The sequence below is a fragment of the Aquarana catesbeiana genome, linkage group LG11, assembly GCF_042186555.1.
Source record: "Aquarana catesbeiana isolate 2022-GZ linkage group LG11, ASM4218655v1, whole genome shotgun sequence".
Lineage (NCBI taxonomy): Eukaryota > Metazoa > Chordata > Amphibia > Anura > Ranidae > Aquarana > Aquarana catesbeiana.
The window spans coordinates 202,547,552-202,571,179 of record NC_133334.1 but is presented as its reverse complement, the minus strand read 5'-3'; the positions used below and the strand labels follow the sequence as shown (position 1 = coordinate 202,571,179).

Here is a 23,628-nt window from a genome sequence, read left to right as displayed (position 1 = left end):
GAGCCAGGTGGACGAGGCCGGAGAGGAGCATCCCATCCTCTACCTGAGCAGGAAGCTGCTTCCCAGGGAAGTAGCATATGCCACGATCGAAAAGGAGTGTCTTGCGATCGTGTGGGCTCTCCAGAAGTTACAAACGTACCTTTATGGACGGCACTTCACTGTGATCACAGATCACAATCCCTTGAGCTGGCTAAATCGTGTTGCTGGGGAGAATGGCAAACTACTTCGGTGGAGCCTAATTCTTCAGCAATACGATTTCACCATCCAGCATAAGAAAGGCAGCGCCCATGGCAATGCTGATGGGCTGTCACGACAAGCCGAGCCCGCAGGAGTCGGTTGCGTCAGGAGGGAAATTGTAGTTCCCTCCCATGCAACCACCTAAGGGGGGAGGTGTAACGATATCAAGTACGGGACATGACAAGCTGTAGCTAGCTGCCATCTTGTGTGGAAGTAGCCATGACAGTTTTTGCTAACCATGTAACCTCACAGAGAACTCTGAACTCCGTCTTTCCCACCTTAGGAATTCAAAGCTTTTTAAGTTCAACAGAAAAGGTTATCTCAACAGAGAAAACAGTTCAGGCCTGTCGTAAAACTGTCACCCTCCCCATTCAGAGACCTAACAGGCCTCGGTCGTAAAAATGTCTGAATACACCTCAGTGGAATAAGTATGAAATTTCAGCATGTTTCATAACTTCTGACTTAGTAATAGCACAGACATAATCTGGACATATTTAGCTTCCTCAGATAATATGGAACATTTCAAGTCCAGACACCCCTATGTCAGGTCATATGGGAAACCCCTGGGACCACTTATTCCTCCAAAGCAGGCTATACGTTATAGATATGGCATGTTTAGACTTGTTTTGAAGGAAATCTCAAGTTGAATAATAATATGGATATTTGAAGTCTGTAAACACTATAGATGCAGATATATGAACATGTATTACAAAATGTACCTGGGACGTGGTCATGAGTGTAGACACCTCCCAGCAACCAACCCCTACACCAGCTGACCAGATGATTGGTTACTGGTCGCTGTCAACACCCCTTTTGATTTGACAGAAAAGAGGAGATGCCAAGACAATGGTCAGTTCTCCTTTTACCATCCAAGAAGAAACATCTGCCAAGTCGAGAACCAATTACCTAGCTCATCGATCGAACTCTGATCAACCCTCGGACATTAATTGCAAGTATCCTTCCTTCCCAATTCTACCTTATTGCTTTGCGGCTGTATATTGTCTTTATCTTTTGAAACATCTTTTTTCTGTAAATATTTTATTTGCATCAACTTTGACCTTTTCATAATAAACCCTTATGTTGAAAAGTGTTAACCTTGTCTCTAAAGCTCTTAATGCAAGCTATAAACGAACCTGCCTCTTGAAGGGCGCTACTGTTGTAGAGTAAGACTCTGAGCAGACCTGTCTGTAGTGGCAGTGTGTGTGTCAGACGCTTATTCTAAAATTATAATTGGTATTGCAAAATTACGAGTCTCCCCCGGCTCGGTCTTTTAAACGGGGGTGGTGGCAGTTAAAGGGTTAATTGTGTAATTAGCCCAGTGACAATCACTCTCAGGCTGCTCGCACCTAGATTGTGGTCCCGCAAGCTGGAAAATCTTTGTGCTGGGCGCAGCTGAGAGTGGCATTGTTACGTAAGTGACAGCGTGGTGTGAGGTTGGCCGGTCCTTTGTCGCGAGTTAGCGAGGAGGGCAGGGATCTGACACCCGCGTTCGTCACAACTTCCTCTAAGACAATCTCATGGGAGTGGTTTCATATGTTCTCAAGAACAGGATTTCCCAAAAAGTTCCTAACTGACCAGAACACCCCTTTCATATTTAAGCTGATTGCAGACTTGTGCAAACTGTTCCCAAAATAATTGGTTTTGAACTTCTATCACCCAAAGACTGATTGAAAAAGACATGGTAGTCCAAGACTCATCAAAATACAAAGCTGCCACCTCCCCTCAGGTCCTGGTTCAACATACAGACTAGGCGCACCAAGAGGAAATCAATGTAAGCCGGCAGCATGTAGAATTCCATGCTTTCCTCTCTTGACTCCCTGAAGCGCCGCCCCAAAGTGAGGCGGCACAACATAGAATTCCAATACTCTCTTGAGTTCAGGAAGCTCTGTCCTTGGAAGCGTACTTACACGTACCTATCTTTCAGCCTCATCAGAGGTTCCTACATTTTGCAGTAGAGTAACGCCACTTTCAGTTTGTGGCTCTACCCTTCGGGCTTGCTACAGCTCCCCAGGTGTTCACAAAGGTCCTAGCACCAGTACTGGGTCTTTTAAGGGCCCAAGGGATCCTGGTGCCCGGGTATCTGGACGACCTCCTGCTCAGAGATCACTCAGTACAGGCTCTAGAACAGAGCATAATATACACAGTGAGGTATTTGAAAAGCTTAGGCTGGATCATAAATACCGAAAAGTCAGCCTTGAGACCAGCTCAAAGTCTAAGATACTTAGTTCTGATTCTAAACATTGTCCAAGCAAGAGTATTCTTGCCACCCGTAAGATTCTGTGCCCTGAAGGATCAGGTGCGTCAGATAAGTGGCACCAGACAACCCTCCATTCTGCTATGTATGAGTCTTCTAGGGAGGATGGTATCCTCCTTCGAGGCAGTGCCCTATGCCCAGTTCCTTTCCAGGCCTTTACAACAAGACATCTTGTCGGCTTGGAGGAAGAAAAGCCTTGGATTATCCAATGTGCTTATCTCCTCAGGCATGCTTAAGCCTAAACTGGTGGTTGCAGGATCAGAACCTGCGAAAGGGAAAATCCTTTCTCCCAGTAACTTGGAGAGTACTGACTACAGATGCCAGTCTGTCGGGCTGGAGAGCGACCCTAGTGGGATTCACAGCTCAGGGGAAATGGTCAGGGACAAAGCAGACCCTGCCCATCAACGTCCTAGAATTACGGGCAATACGTCTGGCCCTGTGGTCCTGGACGGTGGAGCTTCAGGACTGCCCCATCAGGGTTCAGTCCAACAATGCCACGGCGGTGGCCTATATAAAACACCAAGGCGGTACAAGGAGTCGTTCTGCTCTGAAGGAGGTGAACTACATACTAGCCTGGGCAAAGGGACATGTGCCAGTGATATCGGCAGTCCATATCCCGGGAGTGGAGAACTGGAAGGCAGATTTTCTCAGCCGCCAGCAGATCTGCCCGGGGGAATGGTCCCTACACTCAGAAGTGTTCCAAGAAATTTGCCAATGTTGGGGATGGCCAGAGGTCGACCTACTGGCATCCAGGTTCAACAACAAGCTACAGCAGTGTGTGTCTCGAACAAGAGATCCTCTGGCAATTGGAGCAGATGCTCTGATAGTTCCATGGAGCCAGTACTCCCTGGTTTATGCTTTCCCTCTGATCCCTCTCATTCCACATTTATTGTGCAGGATTCAGAGACAGGGGGTTCCAGTCATTCTGGTGGCATAAGCCTGGCCCAGATTGCAAAGGAAATCTGAGAACTGACCCCTAACATAAAACACCTCCATCCCTAAATTTCAGAGAAAACGGACGTCGCCCCTGGGACTTTAAATGAGGTGTTTATGGTGATCAAAAAGGGTAAACAAATATAACAATACAATTGATTTATTGAGAACAACAGTATAATCCAATATAGGACATAAGCATGAGTGGACAAGTTCATAAAATAGCAACATTGCATAATAATCCTAAAAACATAGCCATAATATAATAGTAATACATGTGATACAGGTATGCATGGTACATCTCTAACCCGACGCGTTTCGCGAGCTTTCCTCACTTCATCAGGGGCTGATGTGCATATCTGCTGTCTGTAAAAACAGATAAGGTATATTGAATGGAGTATCGGTTATGTTCGGACAGAAGCAAGAAGCCTGAACCGATCAACCCATACTTACTTGTCAGACCAAGGCTACAAAGACTGAACCCAGGTGGGGGCCAGCAGAGGGCATCTCCCCCTGGAGCTGAAGAGACCGAGAACCCGGCTAAGAGGACCGAGGTCAGACATGGGGGGGCAGCATGGCAAAATAAGCCTGGCCCAGAAGGCCCTGGTTCCTGGAGATTGTGAAACTGACGAAAGGCAGGCCATGGACACTTCCACGCCACCTCGATATACTGTCTCAAGGTCCTATATTCCATCCCAATTTACAGTCTCTAAATTTGACAGCAATTTAAAGGACCATCTTGGGACCAGTGGTGTCTACTCTAGTGAATGCTAGAAAAGCTGTCACTAAGAAGATTTATCATAATGTCTAGAAGACTTATATTGCTTGGTGTGAAGCCAGAAAATGGCATCCTCGAAAATATGTAATTGGGAGAATTCTCTCTTTTCTACAGTCAGCTGTGGAAATCAAATTGGCTTTGAGTACAATCAGAGGTCAGGTTTCGGCCCTATCAGTATTCTTCCAAAAGCCTTTAGCCTCCCATTCACTGATCTGAACCTTTATGCAAGGGGCAACTCACTTGCTTCTCCCCCATTAGGTCACCTATGTTTCCTTGGGACTTGAACTTGGTGCTGTCTGTGTTACAGAAACAACCATTTGAACCTATTAAGGAAATTCCATTAGACTTGCTGTCACGCAAGCTAGCCTTTCTGATGGCTATCACCTCGGCTAGAAGGGTGTCGGAGTTGGCGGCCTTTCATGCAGGGAACCGTTCTTGATCCTTCACCATGACAGAGTTGTGTTATGACCTGTTCCATCCCTTTTGCCAAAAGTGGTGTCGGCCTTTCATTTAAATCTGGATATTATTTTGCCTTCTTTTTTTCTCTCAGCCTCATTCGGCGGAAGAGAGACGACTGCATTCTTTGGCATTGTCCGGGCAGTCAAAGTTTATCTGTCTAGATCTGGGAAGATCCGAGGATCAGATTCTTTTTTTGTTTTACCAAAAGGACCCAAGAAGGGGCAGGCAGCTTCCAAAGCTTCCATTGCCAATTGGGTCCATCAATTGGTCATTCAGGCCTATGGTCTGAAACATAAAGCTCCTTCCTTTAGGGTGAGAGCTCATTCTACCAGGGGTGTAGGAACCTCTTGGGCTTTTCGCCATCAGGTACTTGTGGCACAGATTTGTAAGGCTGCTACCTTCAGTGCATTCATTCACAAAATTTTATCAAGTGGATGTTCAAGCAACCAAGGATTCAGCTTTTGGCCGCAGTGTACTGCGGACTGCTGTATAAGTTCTGATGGCTATTGTTTGGCAGGGTGTCTCCCTCCCCTAAAATCCTTTTCTTTGAGTACATCATGGGACACAGAGATCCCTCCCCTCTTTTTTGAGGATTTAGTGCTTGCTACAAAACTAAAGTACTTCCTGTATGGGAGGTGTTATATAGGGGATCGCTTCCTGTCTGAAGACCTTTGTTCTACCAGTATCCATTCACCTAATGATGGAGTATAACCCAGCAGGTAATGAATATTAGCCTGACTCTGTGTCCCATGATGTACTCAAAGAAAAGGATCTTACAGGTTAGTATGACGTAAAAATCCTATTTTCTTGTTGACGAATTTACATTACCTCTGCTCGCATTGGTGTAATCACTTGGTCTGACCATGCGCCTATTCTCCTAAAATTGTCACTCTCTGCTAGTCAAGGATCTTCTTCCCCCTGAAAACGTATTGCCTCCATTCTCTCACTTCCAACTTATCAAAAGCAGATCAATTCTGAAATGCACGCTTTTTTCAAAACTAACCACGACTCTGACACGACCCTCCTATGGACCGCCCACAAGGCCTACATTAGAGGGTTAATTATTAAGATCTCCTCCCATGAGAGAGAGCAACAAACTGGCCTCAATATTCCCAGACCACTCTGCTGGAGACAATGCGGAGCTTCAGGATCTCCTTCCCAGATTTGGTGGTGCTGCCCTCCAATTCAGCAATTTTCATCAAAAATATTCTTATTTGCTTCTTCTGTTATTGGTATTCCTATTCCAATGGATCCAAAATGAGCTTTGCTAGACATAGACATGCACTTTTGGCCCTTTAAATTCCAAACTATCTTTACCCATATCTTTATAGCAATCAGACTATCCATTGCTCACCAATGGAAACAACCTCTGACACCAGATCATTTCAGTGGTTCATATTCTAAACAACCTTGTTTTCTACGAATATGTTTGCTAAAGCCCATCTTGTAACAGCAAAATTAATCTGTAACTGGAACCTATGGTTTACATCCTAACTGCACTTTAACTATCTGATTTTTTTCAATATCCTTTTAACAGGACACATCCTCATTAACACCTAAGAATCCCTGGGCGATGCCTATACATTTACCTATAAAATTAGACATATACCTTTCCCAAGGTAATATTTCTCCTTCCCAAGTCAATATTTTTCCTTCCCATTACCCATTTAAGTAGGATTTATATGGTCATACCAGCTACCCTCTTATTCCTAGCTCTCTCACCCTCTCTTCTCTTTTTTTACATTTTCCACTCTGCTGTTTTCTTCCACCCGCCTTCCTCTTCCCTCCTTCAGAAATGTCACGATTGCCATATTGTTTAATATATGTATGTTCATATTTACAACTTTATATACCCTTTTAACTTGACTATTTTTGTATTCACATGTTTTTCAATAAAACCATATTGAAACTAAAATTAAGAAATTAAAAAAAAAAATGTTTTATCACTTTTTTAAAAAAATGTTTACATACTATCACCAGTGCAGGACAGTGTTACTATATACATAACTGGTGTGGTGGTGATCAGAGAATCTGACTGGTGATCGTATGTGGTATTGCAGGTAGTGTGTGTCTCCTGCAGGGCAGACCAAGGTAGGATGGAAAGAGGCAACATAGTCAAAAACAGATTGCCTTTTTAGGCCATTATTCAAGTATGTAAACAAAACAATTTTCATGTATGTAAACAAAAACAAAACATATTTTTTAATAATATTTTTCAACTTTTTTTATTATTTACTTTATTACATTTCTTTCTTTTTTTTTAAATATATACATATACATATATTTTTACATACAGTGATGAGAGCAATACAGTGTCACCATAGTAACACTGTACTACTCTGGGTAGGTGATCAGGATGTTTTCCTTTTTTTTCTTTTTTTTTTTTTCTTTTTCTTTTTCTTTTTTTTTTTTTTTACACATTTTACTATTATAAGCAACCATTTTTTCTGAAATCCGAATCCCAGATGGCAAGCAATTGAGCTGCAAGTTTGAAAAATACTTTCTAAGCTATTGTTAGACTTGCCAGGCTTCACACTTTTGTTGCACAGTTGCAGCAAGTTCGCATTGTATGACTTCAGATCAACTTTCTTTGCAAACATTCTGCAAGTCTGCTGCATGTTCTGGTTCAGTTATGTTGTGCAATAGTCTCCCCACCACAGGGGTCACTGTGGCTAAATTTGGAAAAGTGTCAACTAAAGCTTCTGATTCAAGTGCTCTGAAAGTGTACAACTTGCTAGTGAAATTGTGCAGCAAGTTAACAAGACTTACAATTCAATATCCTTGCTATCTGGGAATGTGATTAGGTATGATTGGCCACAGCTAATCACATAATACAGATTGGATGTGATCCCTGTGACCATTCACAGAGATCAACACAATAGTACACAATGAATGGCACAAATCAAAGCCAATCATTGCGTATAGTTGTCATGTGATCTGTTGTGATTGGTCACAGCAATCACATGGTACTGGCAGTAGGCCGGTACATTGATCTATCACCCGCTGTGTCCGTTGGACACAACGGATGACAGATCGCACCAGAGCGCTGCCCGATCCTTTTGAGGATGTCGTATGACATCCACCCAGGATAACAGGGATCCTGTCCGGCCGTCTTTTTACAATTGGCCGGACAGGAATCAGTTAAAAATGGTCACTCCCAAGTAAATGGACTTGATTAGTGCAGTATCTCACCACAGCCAAAAATATTTTTTTCTTTTACTGATGTTCTGTCCCATGTATTTTTCTGTTGTAATGAACTGTATCAGTTTGTTGTCTTGTAGAATGCTGACATCTAGTGGTGGTTTAGGTTCACTACACCTTGTTTACTTTGTGATTTGGTACCTCTGGCTTTTTTCTCTTCCTGTTCATTGTGAGTTACCATGTTTCCAGGAAACTTAGACCGGGTCTTATATTAATTTTGGCAACAAAAGACACAGTAGGGCTTATTTTCGGGGTAGGTCTTACCATGTAATGTGCTGTCTTCTCTCTCCCTTTCTCTCCCTGGAATCCCCAGTGTGAATCGAGTTAAAATGCTTGTAAAATCCTATAATCCACTCTATTATGTTAGAGAAAGAAGAAAAGTTATGGGACTTTGAATGAGGTCTTTGACCAAAAAGTCAAGGTTACCTCCATCCCTAATTCTGATAAGAAACTACGTGAGGGGTTGGGACTTTGAATGAAGTATGCACTTTAATAAAATAAATAATAATTCGTAACAAGTTTAATTCATATATAAATGAATAATAAAAACAAGACGCACAGCACTGTGAGTCCAAAATTAATTTCATATATATACATATAGAGTCAATACATATATGTACACACACATAAATGCCAAGTACAATAACATATGATAGCTCAATGTAAGTAGCTTAAAAACAGATAATAACATGATAAGGTAAGTATCTTGTCTGGCATTAAATAGGCCCATTATTGCACTTATCTGGATGTTTATTGTAAATAAAAGATGCATAGGTATAGCATCCATAGCTCAACGCGTTTCGCGGTAAGTAACCACTCCTCAGGAGCAATTGCAGCCAAAAGCCTAAAAAATATAAATATAAATAATGTGTCAGACTGATTCATAAATAAAGCATAAAGTTGAGTTGAGGGGAGGTGATATAACCTCCACCCATACTTACAAAGCTGACCATGGATCTCGGGTATGGCAGGATCAACGGTGGACTGGGGTCAACAACTGGCATGGGAGCTGAGGTGGCAGATAAAGGTATGGCATCAGGGAAGAGAAACTGTATGTGCTGATACTGTGTGATTGGACCATTACCAAACCATCCATAGTGATATGGGATTGGTCGTCCCAAACATCTAGAAAAAAAATAAATGTAACTATGAGTAATTAATGTGAATTCCTATCATAAAATCCATGGTGATATGGGATAGATCTAGCGAAACTGCATGGAAATTAGAAGGTGATATGGCTGAGAGTGTATAGAAGCCATATGAAACCAAAAATTAGAAATGTGTGCTGAGGAAAAATACAAATAAATAGAATCTGGGATGTTGAAAATTGTAAACTCTATTACATTAGTATATAATGTACAATGTGTGTGTTTCTGTAATATAATTGTGCCAAATACCTTCGTTAAAGCGCTGCTCGGCGCTTCCGTGACCCCCCGGAGCTCTCGGAGCACTGCGGGGGGGGGGGGCGAAATCCCTCGCTGAAAGCTGGGATAAGAGGAGGAGAGCAGTGGGAGGTCAGCTGAGTGCCGAGTGGCGCTGTACCGAATGTATTTGGCACAATTATATCACAGGAACATACACATTGTACATCATATACTACTGTAATAGAGTGGATTATAGATTTTTACAAACATTTTAAATTAGGGCTTACTTTTGGGGTAGGGCTTATATTGCAGTTCTCCTGGAAGATAACAGTAGGTCTTATTTTCAGGCTAGGTTTTATTTTTGGGGAAACATGGTAGTAATGTTCTAGCTAGACTCTCCCTTCTTCTTCCATGTTCCCTCAGTCAGTGGTAGTTCTTCAGAGAGAAACAGCTTAAAAAAGTCATCCAAAAAAAAAAGCAGGTTGATGTGATATTTGGTGCACCGACAATAGTTTATATGGGCCAATATCTTTATTTGTCCAAGTAAAAATTGTCATCAGGACTGAAAGCGAGGGTAAGTCCAAAAGTCTGAGTTGCCACAGAAACAAGAACACAGTGGTCTTTACAAAGTCTTTACATTGGATATACTTGTTGAATGAGAATTGCAGTTGCATCTTTTTCTGTCTATGAGAAAGAAAGGGAAATAACTCAGACAACAAATAAAACTGACAGGAGGTTTTAACCTTTCCCCACTCTATCCAAAACTGAAGAAATAACAAAGTTTTGGCTTTAGACATACTTTAGAGAAAAACTCCAGGCTAATAATAAAAAGAGGCGATGTTTTTGAAATGATGAACAGTGGTCAGTAAATACAAACAAATAACACGTAATCTACTTTCAGTGTGGGAGTCTCTATTCGGGGAATCCTGCTTTACTACATCAATGTTGATTTACAATATACCTTACCCAATGTGCAGTGTCTGTAGAAAAATCTACAGCTTATACTGATTCAGACATGCTTCTCTGTGACATACTTACTTTACTTACTGCTGTAAGGATGCCCAAAAAGTTTTTCTTCCCTGAAAGCAAAATAAAATGGAGTGTGTAAATATGCACACTTTTGATGTAGTTAGGACTAATGCCCTGTACACACGGTCAGACTTTCCGACGGAATATGTGCGATCGGAGCTTGTCGGAAATTCCGACCGTGTGTGGGCTCCATCGGACTTTTTCCATCGGAATTTCCGACACACAAAGTTTGAGAGCAGGCTATAAAATTTTCCGACAACAAAATCCGTTTGCGTAAATTCCGACCGTGTGTGGACAATTCTGACGCACAAAGTGCCACGCATGCTCAGAATAAATTAAGAGACGAAAGCTATTGGCTACTGCCCCGTTTATAGTCCCGACGTACGTGTTTTACATCACCGCGTTCAGAACGATTGGATTTTCCGACAACTTTTTGCGACCGTGTGTATGCAAGACAAGTTTGAGCCAACATCTGTCGGAAAAAATCCTAGGATTTTGTTGTCAGAATGTCCGATCAATGTCCGATCGTGTGTACAGGGCATTAGAACTGTTGGTCTTTTAGGAGAATCTGTCAGAGAAAAAAAACATACTACAGGTATAAAGTGTAGGCACCCAGAAGTGCCTGCAGCAGCCTACAAATTCATCCTGTGGCTGTATAAAAATCACCATCTTGCAGAAGCACTTTTGTTATTTCTCCTCTGAGCTGATTTAGGGGAAAATTCAGGGAATATTTGAGAAGGAAATATATCTTTTCACTCTAGCTGCATGCCGCATAGGACTGCTAGTAAGTCCCCACACTGTGAGCTGTTAAAGGGATTCTGCTTGCAGGAAGGCAGTGGGAGGAGTCAAAAATGAACAAAGTACACTCGCTAAGGCCCATTCACACTAGAAACTGCAGATCTACTGTGCGTTTTTTCCTTGCACGTATACACGCATATGATGTGCCTTTTTTTTATGCAATTGACGTGCGTTTTTATGTCTGCATTTGTCCTGTGAGGTCACTTTCTTTCCCTGAGCTTTTATGTGCACCGTGATGCGTTGCAGTGTGTTGAATGTGTTTGCATGCGTTTTTGTGCTTTTGCAGTGCGGAAAAATGCAGCACGCTCTACTTTTTCACTGCACTGCAAGAAAGTAAACTATGCACCATAGGATTACCTTGATTTTTGCACTGTCTATGCAGTTGGAGTACAATCAAAAATGCACCCAACTGCATCCCAATGTGTTAGGTGTGAATGGGCCCTTAATAACATATGAGACACTCTGACATAATCAAGAAGAGAGGAGGGGGGTCTAAAACCCCTTTGGGAGGGTTTAGAATCACTTTAAATGTTAGTTGAATTACTATGGGTTAAATCATGGTTTGCTTTTTTTCTCCAAAAATAGATTTACATCCCCTTTCAGATGTATATGCTTCTTGCTCATCTCTCATAAATGATCATGGGTTGGAATGGCAGAGCATCTTTAATCACTTCAGCCCCGGAAGATTTTACCCTCTTCCTGACCAGAGCACTTTTTACAATTTGGCACAGCGTCGCTTTAACCGACAATTGCACGGTCATGCAATGCTATACCCCAAACCAAATTTGCGTCCTTTTTTTTCCACAAATAGAGCTTTCTTTTGGTGGTATTTGATCATATCTGCGGTTTTTATTTTTTGAGCTATAAACAAAAAAAGAGTGACAATTTTGGAAAAAAGACTACATTTTTTACTTTTTGCTATAATAAATATCCCTGATTTAAAAAAAAAAAAAAAAACACATTTCTTCATCAGTTTAGGCCAATATATATTCAACATATTTTTGGTAAAAAAAATCGCAATAAGCGTATATTGATTGGTTTGCGCAAAAGTTATAGCGTCTACAAACTATGGGAAAGATTGATGGCATTTTTATTTTTTAAAATTTTTTTACTAGTATGGCGGCAATCTGTGATTTTTAGTGGTACTGCGACATTGCGGCGGAAAGATCGGACACTTGACACATTTTTGAGACAATTGACATTTATACAGCGATCAGTGCTATAAAAATGCACTGCTTACTTTGTAAATGTCACTGGTAGGGAAGGGGTTAACACTAGGGGGCGATCAAGGGGTTAAATGTGTGTTCTAACTGTATGGGGATAGGACTGACTGGGGGAGGAGACCTATTGTTGTTCCTACTTAGTAGGAACAAACGATAGGTCTCCTCTCTCCTGACAGAACAGGTATTTGTGTGTTTACACACACAAATACCCATGCTGGCTCTCGTGCACGCGATCGCACGTGGCCGACGGTGATCCTGCCTGCTGGCCAAGCGCATTGGGTTCCCCCACCGTGCAGCTGCTCTTAAAGGGGACGATGTACCCATACGGGGTTTTGCACAGCCGTGCCATTCTGCAGCAGTATATCTGCGTGAGGCGGTCGGCAAGCGGTTAAGAGATGCCAGCTGCATACGTTGATATAACTTTGCATGTAGGAAGCACAATACCTGCAGGTAACTTTAGCAGGAAAAATAACAATAAAATTACTTGTAGAACCCTTGATTGCTAAAGTAAAGGTTTCAGAGGACAATAAAAGTGAAGCAAAGTGCTCGAGCAGAAACCCAGAAAGACTTTTACTCTGAGAGTCTATTGTTACTAGTTGTGCCTCTGCTTAGACTACAGCCAGCCTGGAAGATCTGGGTTTGGACATACATTACCAACTGATGCACATGGCAGTATTTTTCCTAATCCTTCGATATCCTGTGTTTTGTTCGCACACCCCCTGCAAAACAAGTTTATTACATTGAAATTGTAAATGTCAGTAGCTTGTTTTCGCCAAAAGATGATTATAGCTATTTGGAAACAGGTCTTTATGCATATTTTTTCATAAGTACTTTGTAGAGCTTACCTTTACATTTCCTATGTAAATTTACAATCATTTGTGTTTACATACAGTTTATCTTGAAATCATACTTCTTGCAATCTTTACACATTCTCTATCTGTTGTGGTCAGAAATGTATGTTTAGTACACATTAAACATATAGCAAGCACTTCTGTTTGTTGACATTAAAATTACAGTTAACAATTCAATGGATAGACACTTGACTGTAAGCCTTAACTGATGTGTCCTGCTGTTATAATTACATAGTTACTAAACCTGAAAAAAGACACAGGATCATAATAGATGTGATACCATTGTTAAGTAAGAACAAACTGTCTTTCCGGAAAGAAAGTGTTTTGTAATGGTCTTCATACATCATTTTTTTAATGTAGCAAGCTGTCTCATTTTTTTAACCAATAATCCTGCTTTACTTGTTTTCTGTGGTTTGAAATGTGGAGTCTGTTTTCTCTGGAGCTATGTGTAAAGCAAAACCAAACCAATTATATAATGGGGGATTTACTAAAATGGGTACACGCAGAATCTGGTGCTGCTGTGGATTTAATATAAATTATGTCAAATATGAATTATTTACATATTTATCGACGTATAACACACACCCCAATTTTAAGAGGGGAGTTTAAGGAAAAATGTTTTCACATCCCCCTTTAGAGTACACAGTCCCCCTCCCCAGTACACAGGCCCCCATCCCGTATACAGCCCCCCTCCCCAGTACACAGTCCCCCATCCCGTATACAGCCCCCCTCCCCAGTACACAGCCCCCCATCCCATATACAGCCCCCCTCCCCAGTACACAGCCCCCCATCCCATATACAGCCCCCCTCCCCAGTACACAGCCCCCATCCCGTATACAGCCCCCCTCCCCAGTACACAGCCCCCCATCCCGTATACAGCCCCCCGCCCCAGTACACAGCCCCCCATCCAGTATACAGCCTCCCTCCCCAGTATACAGTCCCCCATCCAGTTCACATCCCCCTGCACTCCCAGAAGACCCCCAGTCTCCTGGGACAGCGCTGCCAGCATTCTCTACAGTTAAGAAAAAAAAAAAAACACTGCCAGCCCCTTCCACACTGCTCCTCCTGTGTCACTCATATTGTAAAATGAAGCTTCCATATACCTCAATAGCTCTGTTTTTTCCACTGACCTAGTCACATGACTGGTCTCTCTGACTTTACATAGATGGTCAAGTGTCCACTCTCCTCCTCCAATCTAAAGCTAAAGCTAGGAAGAGGAGAGCAGCCAGAAAAAACTGAGCTATTGAGATATTTACAAGCTTCGTTTTATAATGACACTAACATAGGAGGAGCGGTGAAGGAGAAGGGGCTGACAAGTTATTTTTTTTATCAACTTTAGACTATGCAGGCAGCGCTTTGCCAGGGCCAAGAGAGGCGGGGCAGCTGGCCTGACACCCTCCATTGGGTGGCTCCCGGGTCGGGCCAACCGATCCCCGCCCCCTGTTGGTAAAACATAGTATCGGCGTATAACACGCAGGCACTGTTTTTCCTCTGTTTTCAGGGGAAAAAAGTGCATGTTATTCACCGACAAATAAGGTAATTCCGAGTCGTATGAATCTGTTTTAATGCACAAGAAAACTCTTTATCAGCCAATCTTATTAAAAACATCTACATTTTATTCTACTGCCCTGAGCAAATAAATAGTATAAAGTGCATTATTTATGGAACTTCTGTGTGTAAGTTGCAAGACAAATAGAATAAATCTGCAAGTTCCAACTAAATAAGGAAAATTACAAAAACGCAGGTGCTGAATTAGCACCTTGATGAAGACTTTTTCTTTGTCAAAGGAGTGCATAACCAATATTTGAGTGCTCAAATTTGAAAGGGAATTGTGCATTTGTGGCAGGTCCAAAAAATCTTTGTGCTAGTTTAGTAAGCCCCAGAAGATAAGTAAGCATATACCCTAATAAGCGTATCATTCTTAGATTGCCATGCAATTCTAATTTTTTTACCTTATACACTGTATACAACATATAGACCGTATACTTAAAAATAATGTGCACATGAAATATATACACAATACAACATAAGTATATGGTAAGGCCAGTAGAAAGGGCATCCCAGTTAATTGCAATGTTTGGGGTTCTAAAATAAACTACCGGTTGGAAAAGATAGTAGGACAAACCCCACAAAATCTTCAAATATATTAATAGTAAAAGGTCAGGTCTCAGCATGAAGGCCCTTTACATAATTATCTAGAGTGGGTGACTGGGGACAAAGAGAAGGCAAATTTATTAAATACCTTCTTCAGCTCCGTGTATACAGATGAGCATGGGGGGCGTCATGTCCATAACCGGGATGATATTGACATAGCCCCAAATGAACCACTATGGCTCAAAATTGATACGATCCAGAAATATTCAGAATAAAGGTGAATTAGGCACCTGGACCAGATGGCATTCAGCCACAGGTCCTAAAATAATTGAGCTCTGTCATTTCAAAGCCACTGTTTCTAATTTTTACTTTTTAATGATTAGCACAGTACCACTGGATTGGCGTAAGGCCAATGTGGTGCCTATATTTAAAAAGGGGTCAAAGTCTTTACCAAGCAACTAAAGACCTGTTCATTTAACATTTATAGCTGGGAGATTAACCCTTTCATGACTAAGCCTATTTTTGAAATGTGGTGTTTACAAGTTAAAATCCGTATTTTTTGCTAGAAAATTACTTAGAGTTCCCAAACATTATATATATTTTTTTAGCAGAGAATCTAGAGAATAAAATGGAGATTGTTGCAATATTTTATATCACACAGTATTTGTGTAGCGGTGTTTTAAACGCAAATTTTTGGAAAAGGGACACTTTCATGAATTTTAAAAAATCCAAACAGTAAAGTTACTCCAATTTTTTTTGTATAATGTGAAAGATGATGTTACGCTGAGTAAACAGATACCAAACATGTCACCCTTTATAATTGCACGCACTCGTGGAATGGCGACAAACTACGTTACCTATGAATTTCCATAGGCAACATTTTAAATTTTTTTTACGGTTAACAGGTTAGAGTTACAGAGGAGGTCTAGGGCTAGAATTATTGCTCTCGCTCTGACGATCACAGCGATACCTCACATGTGTGATTTGAACACCGTTTACATATGCGGGCGCGACTTCCGTATGCGTTTTCTTCGCTGTGCGAGCTCGCGGGGACGGGGGCGCTTTAAAAAATTTTTTTTTTTATTTATTTATTTATTTATTTTTTTTTAGACTTGTAAATTGTGTTTAAAAAAAACATTTTTTTTTAAATTTTATTGCTGTCACAAGGAATGTAAACATCCCTTGTGACAATAATAGGTGGTGACAGGTACTCTTTATGGAGGCATCGGGGGTCAGCCGAGTAAACGGGAAGTGACATCATGACGTCGCTTCCGCGTTTACATTGAGAAGGCTGGAACAAAGCCGCCCACAGCTTCGTTCCAGCCGCCGAAGGCGGCCGATTGGACACCGGGCTTCCCGATCGCACGGGAGGCCCGGTAAGAGCGGCGGGAGGGGGGATGTCCCCTCCCGCTCCTCCGGTATAACAGCCGAGCGGCTTTTAGCCGCATCGGTTGTTATAATCGGATAGCCGATCGTCCGCTCTAAACAACGGTACCGGGATGATACCTGCAGCTGCAGGCATCATCCCGGTATAACCCCGGAAAGCCCAGTACGCAGATGTGCGTACGGTTGGAGGGAAGGGATGATTTTTTTCTAGAAAAAAATATTTTAACCACTTAAGCCTCCGGACCATTTGGCTGGCCAAAGACCAGAGCACTTTTTGCAATTCGGCACTGCGTCGCTTTAACTGACAATTGCGCGGTCGTGCGACATGGCTCCCAAACAAAATTGACGTTATTTTTTTCCCACAAATAGAGCTTTCTTTTGGTGGTATTTTATCACCTCTGCGGTTTTTATTTTTTGCTATAAACAAAAATAGCGACAATTTTGAAAAAAAACCATAATTTTTTACTATTTTCTATAATAAATATCCCCAAAAAATATATAAAAAGTTTTTTTTTCCTCAGTTTAGGCCGATACGTATTCTTCTACATATTTTTGGTAAAAAAAAAAAAGCGCAATAAGCGTTTATTGATTGATTTGTGCAAGAGTTATAGCGTTTACAAATTAGGGGATAGTTTTATGGCATTTTTATTAATATTTTTTTTTATTACTAATGATGACAATCAGCGATTTGTATCGTGACTGCGACATTATGGCGGACACATCGGACAATCAGTGCAATTAAAAATGCATTGATTACTGTCTAAATGTGACTGGCAGTGAAGGAGTTAACCACTAGGTGACGCTGTAGGGGTTAAGTGTGCCCTAGGGAGTGATTCTAACTGTGGGGTGGAGGGGCTGTTTGTAACACGACACTGATCACCGCTCCCGATTACAGGGAGCTGTGATCAGTGACAGTGTCACTAGGTAGAACGGGGAAATGCTTGTTTACATTAACATTTCACCGTTCTTCCTCTCCGTGAGACGATCGCGGGTATCCCCGCGGACATCGAGTCCGCCAGACCCGCGATCGCGCTCACGAAGCTCCCGGCAGGCGCGCGCACCCCCACAAGCCGCCTCTTAAAAGGCAATGTACAGGTACGTGATTCTGCCTGTACGTGCCCTTCTGCCAACGTATATCGGCATGAGGCAGTCAGGAAGCGGTTAAGCAATATCTAGCATTGATTCATGAAAAACAAAAGTTGTCAAACAAATCTGATTTCTATTTATTAGGGGGTAAGCAAAACTTAAGACAAAGGAGTGGCTGTGGACATATACTTGGATTTTGCAAAAGCATTTGACACAGTTCCCCACACATGACTAATGTGTATGTTAAAGTCTACAGCCTTGGAAAAATTTGTTTGCAAATAGTAAACTGGCTAAAAAAAAAAAGTATTCAGAGATTAGTAGTTAGTGATTCATACTCTGAATGGTATAAGGTTATTCATGGTGTACCCCAGGGTTCAGTGTTGGGACCCTTACTTTTTTTAAAAAAATGTATAAATGATATTGGGTCTGGGATTAAAAGTACCATTTCAGTCTTTGCAGATGACACCAAGCTGTGCAGTGGAGTAACATCCTTAGAGGATGTCTCCAACTTACAAGCCAACCTTAATGCACTGTTTAATTGGGTGACTGTGGCAAAAAAGGGATTACTGCTGATAAATGTAAAATTATCCACTTGTGGGCTAAAAATATGCACACATCATACATACTAGGGAGTACAACTGTGGGAATAAATGATGGAGAAGGATTTGGGTGTTCTGGTAGCTCAAAAGCTTAATAACAGCATGCCATGCAAAGCTGCAAACCCTTTCTTGTATTAAGAGATATGCACTGCAGAGAGAGAAGAGATCATTTTGCTGCTGTACAAATCATTGTTAAGACCTCATCTGGAATATGCTGTTGAGTTATGGGCACCAGTTCACAAAGCTGATGACGGGGAACTGGAGAAGGTGCAGAGAAGGGCAACCAAACTGATAAGAAGCATGGAAGGGCTGGACTTTGAGGAAAGATTAGAGGAACTGAATGTATTCCCTCTCGAGAAGAGGAGATTAAGAGGGATATGATCAACATGTACCGTGCCTTGAAAAAGTATTCATACCCCTTGAAGTTGTCCACATTTTGTCATGTTACAACCAAAAACGTAAATTGTATTTTATTGGGATTTTATGTGATAGACCAACACAAAGTGGCACATAACTGTGAAGTGGAAGGAAAATGATAAATTGCTTTTACATTTTTTTACAAATATTTGAAAAGCATTAATCAGAGAAGCAGCCAAGAGGCCCATGGTAACTCTGGAGAAGCTGCAGAGATCCATAGCTCAGGTGGGAGAATCTGTCCACAGGACAACCACACATCTGGCCTTTATGGAAGAGTGGCAAGAAAAAAGCCATTGTTGAAAGGAAGCCATAAGAAGTCCTGTTTGCATGAAGACATGTGGGGGACACAGCAAACATGTGGAAAAAGGTGCTCTAGTCAGATGAGACCAAAATTTAACTTTTTGGGCTAAAAGCAAAATGCTGTGTGGTGGAAAACTAACACTGCACATCACCCCAAACACACTGTCCACACTGTGAAACATGATGGTGGCAGCATCATGTTGTGGGGATGCTTTTCTTTAGCAGGGACAGGGAAGCTGCTCAGAGTTGATGGGAGAATGGATGGAGCCAAATATAGGGCAATCTTAGAAGAAAACCTGTTAGTCTGCAAAAGACTTGAGACTGGGGCAGAGCTATAATGGAATGGTTTACATCAAAGCATATTCATGTGTTAGAATGGCACAGACAAAGTCCAGCCCTAAATCCAATTGAGAATCTGTGGCATGACTTGAAAATTGCTGTTCACAGACGCACTCCATCCAGTCTGACAGAGCATGAACTATTTTGCAAGGAGGAATGGGCAAATATTTCACTCTCCAAATGTGCAAAGCTGGTAGAGACATACCCAAAAAGACGTGCAGCTGTAGTTGCAGTGGACGGTGATTCTACAAGTATTGACTCAGGGGGGCTAAATGCAAATGCGCGCCACACTTTTCAGATATTTATTTGCAAAAAATTTTGAAAACCATTTATCATTTTCCTTCACAATTATGTGCAATTTGTGTTGGTCTAGCACATAAAATCCCAATAAAATACATTTACCTTTTTGGTTGTAACATGACAAACATTTCAAGGGGTCTGAATACTTTTTCACAGCACTGTATAAATACATAAGTGGTCCATTTAGTGAACTTGGTGTAGAATTAATCACTTTAAGGTCATCACAGAGGACCAGGGGGAACACATTACTTCTGAACTAAAAGAGATTTAGGCTGGGCTCACACTAGTGTGAATTGGATGGGACCGACTCTCTATGGAGCCGATTCACATATCTCCGTTGCAGCTGCAGAGCAGATTGCACAGGAGCCCTGTGCGTCTCTGGCTCTGTTTCAGGGCCGAATTCAGGCAAAAACTTGGCCCTGACTGATGTGGAATAGACTCCCTCAAGAGCTGGTTCTGGCCAGCTCTGTGGATTGTTTTAAGAAAGGCCTGGATTCTTTCCTAAATGCACATAATATAACTGGATACTAATATTTATAGGTAAAGTTGATCCAGGGAATATCCGATTGCCTCTTAGGGGAACAGGAAGGAATTTTTTCCCCTCACTGGAGCAAATTGGATCGTGCTTTATTACGTTATTTTTGCCTTCCTCTGGATCAGCTGTGGGTAGTGGATAGTGTTTTCCATTTGCGTGTGTTGTCTTCTTTTTTTGTTGTTGGTTGAACTGGATGGACTTGTGTTTTTTTTTCAACCAGATCAACTATGTAACATTAAATATATAGAGCATACAACATATGTATGTGGTAAGGCCAGTATGGAGGGCGACCCAGTTAATTGCAGTATTTGGGGGTTCTTTAACAGCCCCTTTCACTAACAGCTCTTGACCAATACACCAGTGTCCGTCTAGCTAGAGGAGCATATGAGTCCCCTGAATAATACTTTGGGTAATTGTTTTGTGCTCTTAAACAAATTAGTTTACAGGATTTAGGCTCAATTCGTGATAGTAAAACACCAGGATAAGAATACTTTTAAAAAAAAAAGTTTTTGAGAATAACAGTCACATGACTGGAAGTAAAGTTCCTTATCTTGACGTTTTGTGAGGTTTTTTGTGTGCTAAATTTATATTTAATTGAATTGGGGGATTACAGTAAACTGGACAATGTTATTGCTATAATTTGACTTTCTTTTTATGTTTTCTATGTGTGCATTAGAATTGCATGGAGAACTATGTATGATGGGCTTACTTATTTTTCTTACTTTCATTACCCTTTTGCCCCCATGCCCCTGAGTAGATGTAGACCATCCCCCAAATCTCTACTTGCCTAGATCTCACCACTGATGTTTGCCACATTGTGGCTATATCTGCTGGGGGCAAAAGGATCAGCCCCGTTTCACACAGGGGCGGTGAGGCGACCTGCACACGACTTCCACGGCGATTTGCAAAACGACTTCTATATAGAAGTCTATGCAAGTTGCCCCAAGTCGCCCCCCAAGTAGTACAGGAACCTTTTTCTAAGTCGGAGCGACTTGCGTCGCTCCTATTAGAACGGTTCCATTGTACAGAACGGGAGGCGACTTGTCAGGCAGCTAGGTCGCCTGACAAGTCGCCCCTGTGTGAAAAGGCACTAAGGCTTTCTAATTCCATAAATATAAATAATGGCAAAACTTTGTTTACCATTTTGGATAGAGTACTAAAGAGTTAAAATATCTGTCATTTTTTCAATTATTTCCTGTGGGACACAATTGATACAGTTGTGCTCATAAGTTTACATACCCTGGCTGAATTTATGATTTCTTGGCCATTTTTCAGAGAATACGGATGATAACACAAACCCTTTTCTTTCATTCATGATTGGTGTTTGGCTGAAGCCTTTTTTTTAATCAGTCAACTGTGTTTACTCTTTTTTAATCATAATGATAACAGAAACTACCAAAATGACCCTGATCAAAAGTTTACATACCCCAGTTCTTAATACCGTGTATTGCCAGCTTTAACACCAATGACAGCTTGAAGTCTTTTGTGGTATTTGTGGATGAGGCTCTTTATCTTCTCAGATGTTAAAGCTGCCCATTCCTCTTGGCAAAAAGCCTCCAGTTCCTGTAAATTCTTGGTCTGTCTTGCATGAACTGCAAGAAAAAAAACCGCTGCTCCAGGTGTATAAAGATAAGGCTGATTGGAGTATCTTGCAGAGTGCTAGCCCCGGCCCGCCTACGTGGGAAACTTGGAAAGAAGAAAGAATAGGCTGCACATCCTGAATTTCCAATTGCCTTTTATTTTGCTTCACAAAGATAACACCAGAAACACCAAACTGTGGTCACGTAGACGCATTTCACACTCACATCTTGTGCTTAATCATTACCATGAACTGCGTGTTTGAGATCTCCCCAGAGTGGCTCAATGATATTGAGGTCAGGAGACTGAGATGACCACTCCAGAACCTTCACTTTATTCTGCTGTAGCCAATGACAGGTCAACTTGGCCTTGTGTTTTGGATGAGTGTCATGTTGGAATGTCCAAGTATGTCCCATTCCCAGCATCCTGGCTGTTGAATGCAAATGTTCCTCCAGTATTTTTTGATAACATACTGCATTCATCTTGCCATCAATTTTGACCAAATTTCCTGTGCCTTTGTAGCTCACACATCCCTAAAACATCAGCGATCCACCTCCATGTTTCACAGTAGGAATGGTGTACCTTTCGTCATAGGCCTTGTTGACTCCTCTCCAAATGTAGCGTTTATGGTTGTGGCCAAAAGGCAAAATTTTGATCTTATCACTCCAAATGACTCTGTGCCAGAAGGTTTAAAGCTTGTCTCTGTGCTGTTTGGCGTATTGTAAGCGGGATACTTTGTGGTATTTGTGTAGTAATGGCTTTCTTCCTGTGACTCACTCATGCAGCCCATCTTTCTTCAAGTGCCTCCTTATTGTGCATCTTGAAACAGTCACACCACATGTTTTCAGAGAGTCCTGTATTTCACCTGAAGTTATTTGTGGGTTTTTCTTTGCATCCCAAACAATTTTCCTGGCAGTTGTAGCTGAAATTTTACTTGGTCTACCTGACTGTGGTTTGGTTTCAACAGACCCCCTCATTTTCCACTTCTTAATTAGAGTTTGAACACTGCTGATTGGCATTCTCAATTCCTTGGATATCTTTTTATATCCCTTTCCTGTTTCATACAGTTCAACTCCCTTTTCCCGCAGATCCTTTGACAATTCTTTTGATTTCCCCATGACTCAGAATCCAGAAACGTCAGTGCAGCATTGAATGAAAGATGCAAGGGTATGTAAACTTTTGTTCAGTGTCATTTGGGTAGTTTGTTGTCATTATGATTTAAAAAGAGTAAACACGGTTGATTGATAATAAATGGCTTCAGCCAAGCACCAACCATGAGTGAAAGAAAGTTTTTGAATCATAAATTCAACCAGGGTATGTAAAATTATGAGCACAACTGTATATACCTTCACTTTCTGTCCTGTAGAAAATCTCTATAAAATAAGAGAAATGCCCTCCGAAACAGTTATCCCCATATGCCCACTGGAACATTTCCCCTCTTTTTCTGTTTGGTGAAAATGCAAAATGATGTATTTCCCTCATTTTCAGGTCCAGCAACAGCGGTAACCAGAGTTAATAGATAGTAAATCTCCCTAGCAGGGACACAAATGGCAATAAAAACTTGACAGGCATTCTTACGCTTCCACAAAAAAAAAAATTGGTTTTCAGTTGACCTTTATGTTTAAACATTCTTTCTGTCTCTGCCTCATGAAGTTGCCAAATAAAATGTACCTATAGTTGGGCAACCATTTTACATTAAAAAGATAGTGCATGGAATTTATTTTGCTTAGTAAAGCTTTTCTAGAAATTCCATATTATCTGGCTAAGATCCATTAACCGCTTCAGCCCTGGAAGATTTGGCTGCTGAATGACCAGGCCATTTTTTGCGATTCTGCACTCTGTCGCTTTAACTGACAAGTGCGCAGTC

The 23,628-nt window shown here is 41.4% G+C and overlaps 1 protein-coding gene and 1 long non-coding RNA gene across 7 annotated transcripts in view; one reads left to right on the top strand and one right to left on the bottom strand.

The window, feature by feature from the left end:
* Positions 1–23,628, top strand: part of PC (pyruvate carboxylase) — a 989,411-nt gene that overhangs the window by 794,018 nt on the left and 171,765 nt on the right. The gene's annotated exons all lie outside the window — the stretch shown is intronic.
* Positions 6,113–13,762, bottom strand: LOC141112374 (uncharacterized). Of its 3 annotated transcripts, none has more exons than XR_012236586.1 (3): positions 10,265–13,762; positions 9,514–9,910; positions 6,113–8,987 (listed from the first exon to the last, which is right to left on the bottom strand). It is a non-coding gene; the product is annotated as an uncharacterized lncRNA (long non-coding RNA). The 3 variants fall into 3 exon arrangements; XR_012236587.1 differs by having other exon boundaries at positions 12,926–13,762; XR_012236585.1 differs by having other exon boundaries at positions 6,113–8,706; positions 8,804–8,987; positions 9,514–13,754.